Below are 6,514 nucleotides of genomic sequence, written 5' to 3'. Positions count from 1 at the left end.
TAAAATCATTGCCACAGTTTCAAATAATAAATCTTCAGACCTCAGGCATATCCCCAAACCCAACAATACAGACAAATCAAAATATACAGCATAAACAAAAATGCACTACAAGAACAATCAGTGATTACTGCTGGAAATATGACTAGGAATTAGGAAAGGAGAAAGGATGATAAACAGAAAATCTAAAGCACTTGTATGCAAACTCATTGTGAAATGATTTATGGAGACTAATTATAGTGATTGTGAGTGTCTGCTTCCACCCTATCATTGCATTGATGTGTAATCCATTTGAGGGTGTAGAGCTCTAAGTGTACTTGTGACTAATATCCAACCTTGAGGAAATTATCATTTTTATGAAATCTTTGTGATAAATTGCATTCTGTGACAAAGTAGAACTTTGATTACTGAGCCCAGATTTACTGCAACTCTGTTTCTGAAGATTAGCTATCTTGGATCATAAAAATGTATGCACTGCAATATTTTATGCATGTAAACACACACGGTCTACTACTGCTATCACTAAAATCAATGGGAGTTTGACCATTGATTTAAATTGGAGCAAAGCAGGCTTTTCTCATATAAATGCTGCTTCTCTGGTTATGTAAAGGATTCAGCAGGCCCTTAACATCTAATGTACATTGTTGACTGGATGCAGTAATAGTAACTCCACATGATTAATAGTGGATGACTAGAGATATCAATCCTTTAAAAAAATATCCATTACATCTACATACTGGATAACAATGGAACTCATCGTACCATCTTTTTTACCATAGAATTACACTGTAACTAGGCTTGTGATTGAAGACTTTCATTTCATTTTGCTGTAAATGGACATTCACTCCACCAGTGGATCACTGTGTTCTTTATAAGATGTTTTAATTTCAATGGATTTAAAGTTAAGTTTGTAGAGCAGGGATAGCTCAGTGGTTTGAGCATTGGCCTGCTAAACTCAGGGTTGTGAGTTCAATCCTTGAGGGGGCCATTTAGGGATCTGGGGCAAAAATTGGGGATTGGTCCTGCTTTGAGCAGGGGGTTGGACTAGATGATCTCCTGAGGTCCCTTCCAACCCTGATATTCTATGATTCTTTGCAACAAGTAGCAGGGGCAGCCAACCTGAGCCTGAGAAGGATCCAGAATTTACCAATGTACATTGCCAGAGAGCCACACTAATATGTCAGCAGCCCCCTACCCCCATCAGCTCCCCCCACTCCAACCTGCAGTGCCTCCTGCCTGCAGCAGCCCCACCAATCAGTGCCTCCTGCTCCCTCCCCACACCTCCCGCCCACCACAATCAGCTGTTATGCAGTGCACAGGAGGCTCTGGTGGGGGAGCGAGGGCATGGCAGGCTCGGGGGAAGGGGTGGAGTGGGGGCAGGGCCTGGAGCAGAGCAGGGGGTTGAGCAGTGAGCACCCCACAGCACATTGGAAAGTTAACATCTATAGCTCCAGCCCCGGAGTCAGTGCCTAGGTAAGGAGCCACATGCGGCTCCAGAGCCACAGGTTGGCCACCCCTGTTGTAGAACTTGTCAGGTCTGTCAAACTCAAAGGGAGGGACGCTGTGGCATGAGGGACCACTTAGCCTTCTGCAGAAGTACAAAGGTCACAGAGTCATGATGATTTGATTCTCGATACTACATAGTCACCTGAAGCTTGTTTTGTAAGAGGCCTCCTGTCATAAATGACTCTCGCTAAATCAACATGTAAACCTCTTGCATAGAAAGAGACTGAACTCAACACATTTGTTTGGGGGTAAGAAGAGAATGTCCACAAAAACTGGTGTCCAGAATAGCTGCAGAGGCAATGGGTAGTAATGGCAAGATAGCAATTGTCTAGTGGCTTTGTCACCACAATGGCCATCGAGACCTGAGTTCTATTCTTGCTTCTGCCACTCACTGTGTAGCCTTGAACAATTTACTTAACCTTCCTGTGGCTCAGTCTCTCTGTTTGCATAATGGAATAAATATTTCCCTACTTTTGTAAAAACAATGAGAAGTACTTGGGTGAAAGGAGCTATCCATGTGTAATATATTCATAGTACAGCTATTGCAGTAAAAATGCACCCATGACAAAAATGTTAACTGTAAAGTGCTTTCTTATCCAAATCAGGCAGGCACCTTGCTCAATGAGCTACACCGAGATTTTGGTTAAAAATGAAATCTATAAATGTATAGTGTGAAATTAGCCACAAGAGGGAGCAATTACTTAAACTATGCTACAAAGTTAATTTCCTCAATTCATAACAAGTGCTCTCTGTATTTCTAGTGCAACACTGTCAACCCCAAGCATTCAAAAATCAGGAGTCAGGCCCCAAAAATCATGAGATTTTTTTTTAAAGTTTGTTTCTTATTTTGCCTTCCAGTTACTGAGCCTTTAGAGTGCACACAGGTGATTTATTCAGGCTTTTCTCCTCCCGCAGGGAGGTTGAAACTTACTTTTTTAAAGGAAACTGAGATCTTCACGTAATTAGTTGCCTCCAGGAGCTGGGACTTTAAAATACGTGAAATATCACAAGATCTGGTAATGCTGATGATGTTCTTTGTAATCTGAATGCAGATTGTAATGGGAGATTGTAAAGGGAGATTAGTAAAATACCAAAATAGGGCTGTGACAGCCCACATCCAAAAATGTTTATCACATATAATCTGAAACAAGTCATCTGTAAAATAAGATTTAAATCTATTAGGCATCAAAACCAGAATATATAAAAATTCCATAAACAATATCACATAGTATTAATACTACTAAATTAAGTAATAAGTAGCAGTAAGAAGAGGCCTTGATAAATAACTGAAGTGAAGTACTGTAATTAAAGAACTTAAAGTTCTTCACATTTTAATTTATAAATCCCATTATTTTTAATTTATGTTGCCAAATGCACTTAGCAGAAAAGTTGAAATGAGATTTTATCTTTGGTGGCAGTTGGTAGATAAACAGCAAAGGCACAAAGATCCACACACAAAAAAGCATGGATTTTTGTCAGAGAAAATGTTTTCGGACTAGATGTAAACTCTGTAGGTATTAGTTCATAGAAATTAGAGATGGAAAAGACCTATTAGGTTATTTAGTCCATCCTCCTTTCAATACATGATTGTTCTCTACATTGTATACTCTGTTGTTTTGTTCAATCTTTGAGGGACAATTCCACAGTCCAACAGAACTCAGAGTCAGGAAGTTTTTCTTAATACTATATTCAGCTAAATTTTCATTTTCTTAAGTTCCTTTAACTACCTTTGCAGTATATTCCTTGCGCTCAAACATTTCCTCTTACTGACTTTTTACTCATATCAATTATAGATAACTATCATATCCACCCTCTTAGTCAACATTTATAACTCTAACTTTTCCTTGTAGTCAATCTTTCCAGTTCCCTAATTAATTACTCTTTACTGAACTCACTGCAATTTGTTTAAGTGTCTCTGGTACTGAGTAGCCCAGAACTGAACACAATATACTAGGTGTGGTCTTAAAAGTTTTTTCTGAAACATAATGTAAAAATAGCACTACCTTGTACAACAAAATGCAGCTTTCTGTGTAGACAGTCATATCTGCTGACTTCAGTAACCAAGGTACATTTGTATTGCTTTTTACTCCCTCTCAAACTGCAGGGCCAACAGCTCTGAGATAATATGCCAATCAGTTACATCTGTGCAAATTCCATAACAACACCAGGGTTGAAGAGTTGTCAGAAGACATAATTTGGCCTGCAGAAACTTCCATGGTAGAGGTGAGCGAGAAGGAAAGAACCAGCTTGACTATTTTCAGGGCTTGCATTTAGTTAGAAAGAAATATCCTTTGTTTTTGTAGACTGAGTCTATCTGATGTGGAAATTGAAACAAACACCCTCCCTCCCCATGCCATTTTTAGAATTACTTTTTTAAAAAAATGCAATATAGAGATTTGGAATATGTGAAAATATTACAGTGGATATAGAAACTGACTACAGGCCAGGCCTACAGAGGAAAATATTATGAACTAAAGTTAAAATCAAAATATTAAAATGTCAAGTCATTAATTTAAAGAAACACCCTCAGGCTAGTTTAGGACTCAAAACATATTCCTGATCTTTTCTTTTTAGCTAGAAGAAATTTTAAAACACATGGAGACTAAATTTTGTTGTTAAAATATCTGTCACTGTTTGATGTCCCTAGCTCTGCAGTGGGGAATGTATATGACATTCTGGGGTGCAATCCAGACCAGTAAGGAGTTGTGTCACCCCTGCAATACAACCTTGGGTGCTTCACAATGCTTCACTGTTATAGCTTACAACTTGGGTTGCTCACAATCAGCCTGCCAGCATATTCCCTGAGTGCTGTGTAAAGCCACAGCCCTGGCCTAGCAGCTCTGACCCCAGCAGCTTGTTAGCAGACATCAGCCACACTCTGTCTTCCAGCAACATTGGTTACTATTTGCAATGTGACCCCAATGCACTCCCCATCTTGAATTTCCCCCGCCGCCGTGTGTATTTTGCGGTGTCCAGACCTCTCCTGGACAATCCAGATATACTAGCTCCGTTGCCCCTCTAAAGGGTCAGTACCCAACAGTGCTACCCTAAATGAAGTTACCCAAACAATTCACAACACTGGATTAGTTTTAATTAAAGAATAAAACAAATTTATTTAACTATGAAGAGATGGATTTCGAGTACAAGTAATGAGGCATTAAAGTCAGAAATAGTTACAAGAAAAATAAAACTAAAGCGCTATAGTGCTTCAGGGTAGACACTACCTATGCCGACAGGAGGGGTCTCCATCGGCACAGGTAATCCATCTCCTTGAGAGGTGTTAGCTAGATCAACAGAATAATTTGCCCACTCACCTAGCGCTGTTTCCACTGGGACTTGGGTCAGTTTACTATGCTGCTCAGGGGTATGGATTTTTCACACCCCTGTGTGATGACGGTTATGCTGACCTAATTTTCTAGTGTAGACTAGGCCTAAATTTGTTTTTCCACGGATTTAGTCCTTATACCAACGTAACTGTTTGTACTCTAGGTTAGAGACGTCACTCCTGGGATCTCTGTATTTTCTCCTAATTAGAGAATAGGCTAGCCTACAACTGCTCGAGGGAGATGTGAGGAAGGCAATACTTAGTGAAACTGCTACTGCTTAGGGGTGGGAAGAGAAAGAGCCTCATCTTTCAATATATACCTTGGGTGAGAGGAATTATTTAAGGATGGGGCAGGGGTGTTGGTGAAGGGCTTTAGGCAAAAACGGTAAAGGGCAAGCAGCTTTCTGGGGCTGTAGAATAGTACAAAATACCCTGCCCTCTTTTTTTTTTTTTTAATTGCTGTGTTTCAAACTTCAAGAGAAGTTTCTGAAAGAGATTAAATGACCTAAACTCCCAGGTAGGTGCCCTACCCACTGGGCTGCAGAGTCATTCATTTCCCTTCCTCTTGGGCCACATGACTTAAGTATTTACAACAGTGGAATAGTCAGAGACCAGAGAGGGGGAATGACTCCATGGGTAGGGCACCCACCTGGAAGATGGGAGACCCTGAATCCAGTCCACCTGCTCCAATCACTCTTTCATTATTTAATCCACACTGGAGCAGCTTCAGCAGGAGAGATTGAGGGAGCCCCACATCATAATATCCCAGAGCTCAGTGGTTAGAGCACTCCCACAAGGTGGGAGACCCCTATTCAAATCCTTTCTCCCCCAGTGGCAGAGAGGGGGAACTTGAAACTGGGTTTCCCACATCCCACATGAGTGCTCCAACCACTGGGCTAAAAGTTATAAGGTGAGCACTATGACCTCCTCTTCTGGCTGTTTTATGAGAAGTCAGACAGATCCCACAAGAGGTGCCTAACCTGCCTGACTCCAGACAGCTGTTTCCTGTTTGTGGATTGCTAAATAGAGGGAGATGCCTCTTTACAGCCAGGATTTAGCCATCTATCTCCAACACCACTCAGGTTAGCACCTCCCATTGGCCAGTTTAGCAGCTCCCCACCTAGCAAGCTGGCTTTTGTGAATTGCATCCTTAGGCACCTACCTCTCCCTATTCATTGTATAGGGAGCTTTGGCCCTTAAGTCTTCATGGTGGACTGCAGTGTTGTTCCTGGGACTTCCTAGACACCATAACCTTCAGTGTTGCCACACCTAAGTACCTTTGTAAATCCCAGCCTTAATCTCTGGGCTTCTATTTCCCCATCTATAAATTAGGATAATGATGTATAATTACTCCACAGGGTTGGTGTGAGCCTTACTCACTGTTTGTGTACTTCAAGTTCTTCAGGTAGAAGGTTCTTTCAAAGTGTTGGCAATTGTTATTCCATAAATAATGATGTGTTATATTAGTAACAGGCTTGCTATCTAGCCAGTTTCCAACTGGCTTGGATGGTTTTTCTACTGCCTTGCTGGTTGCAGTTGTTTTTTTTTTGTCCTCACCTATAAGCTACTCACACATGCAGCAGCACAACTGGCTGTGCTGCAAACTTCTAACTACCACACGTCACATGGCTGGGAGTGCTGCCAGTGCCGCACCCAGGTCCTGCTCTGCGGGCTGGACCCTCTACC

This window comes from Lepidochelys olivacea (assembly GCF_965140295.1).
Source record: "Lepidochelys olivacea isolate rLepOli2 genome assembly, chromosome: 4".
NCBI classification, from domain to species: Eukaryota; Metazoa; Chordata; order Testudines; family Cheloniidae; genus Lepidochelys; species Lepidochelys olivacea.
This window is presented reverse-complemented; position numbering follows the sequence as displayed.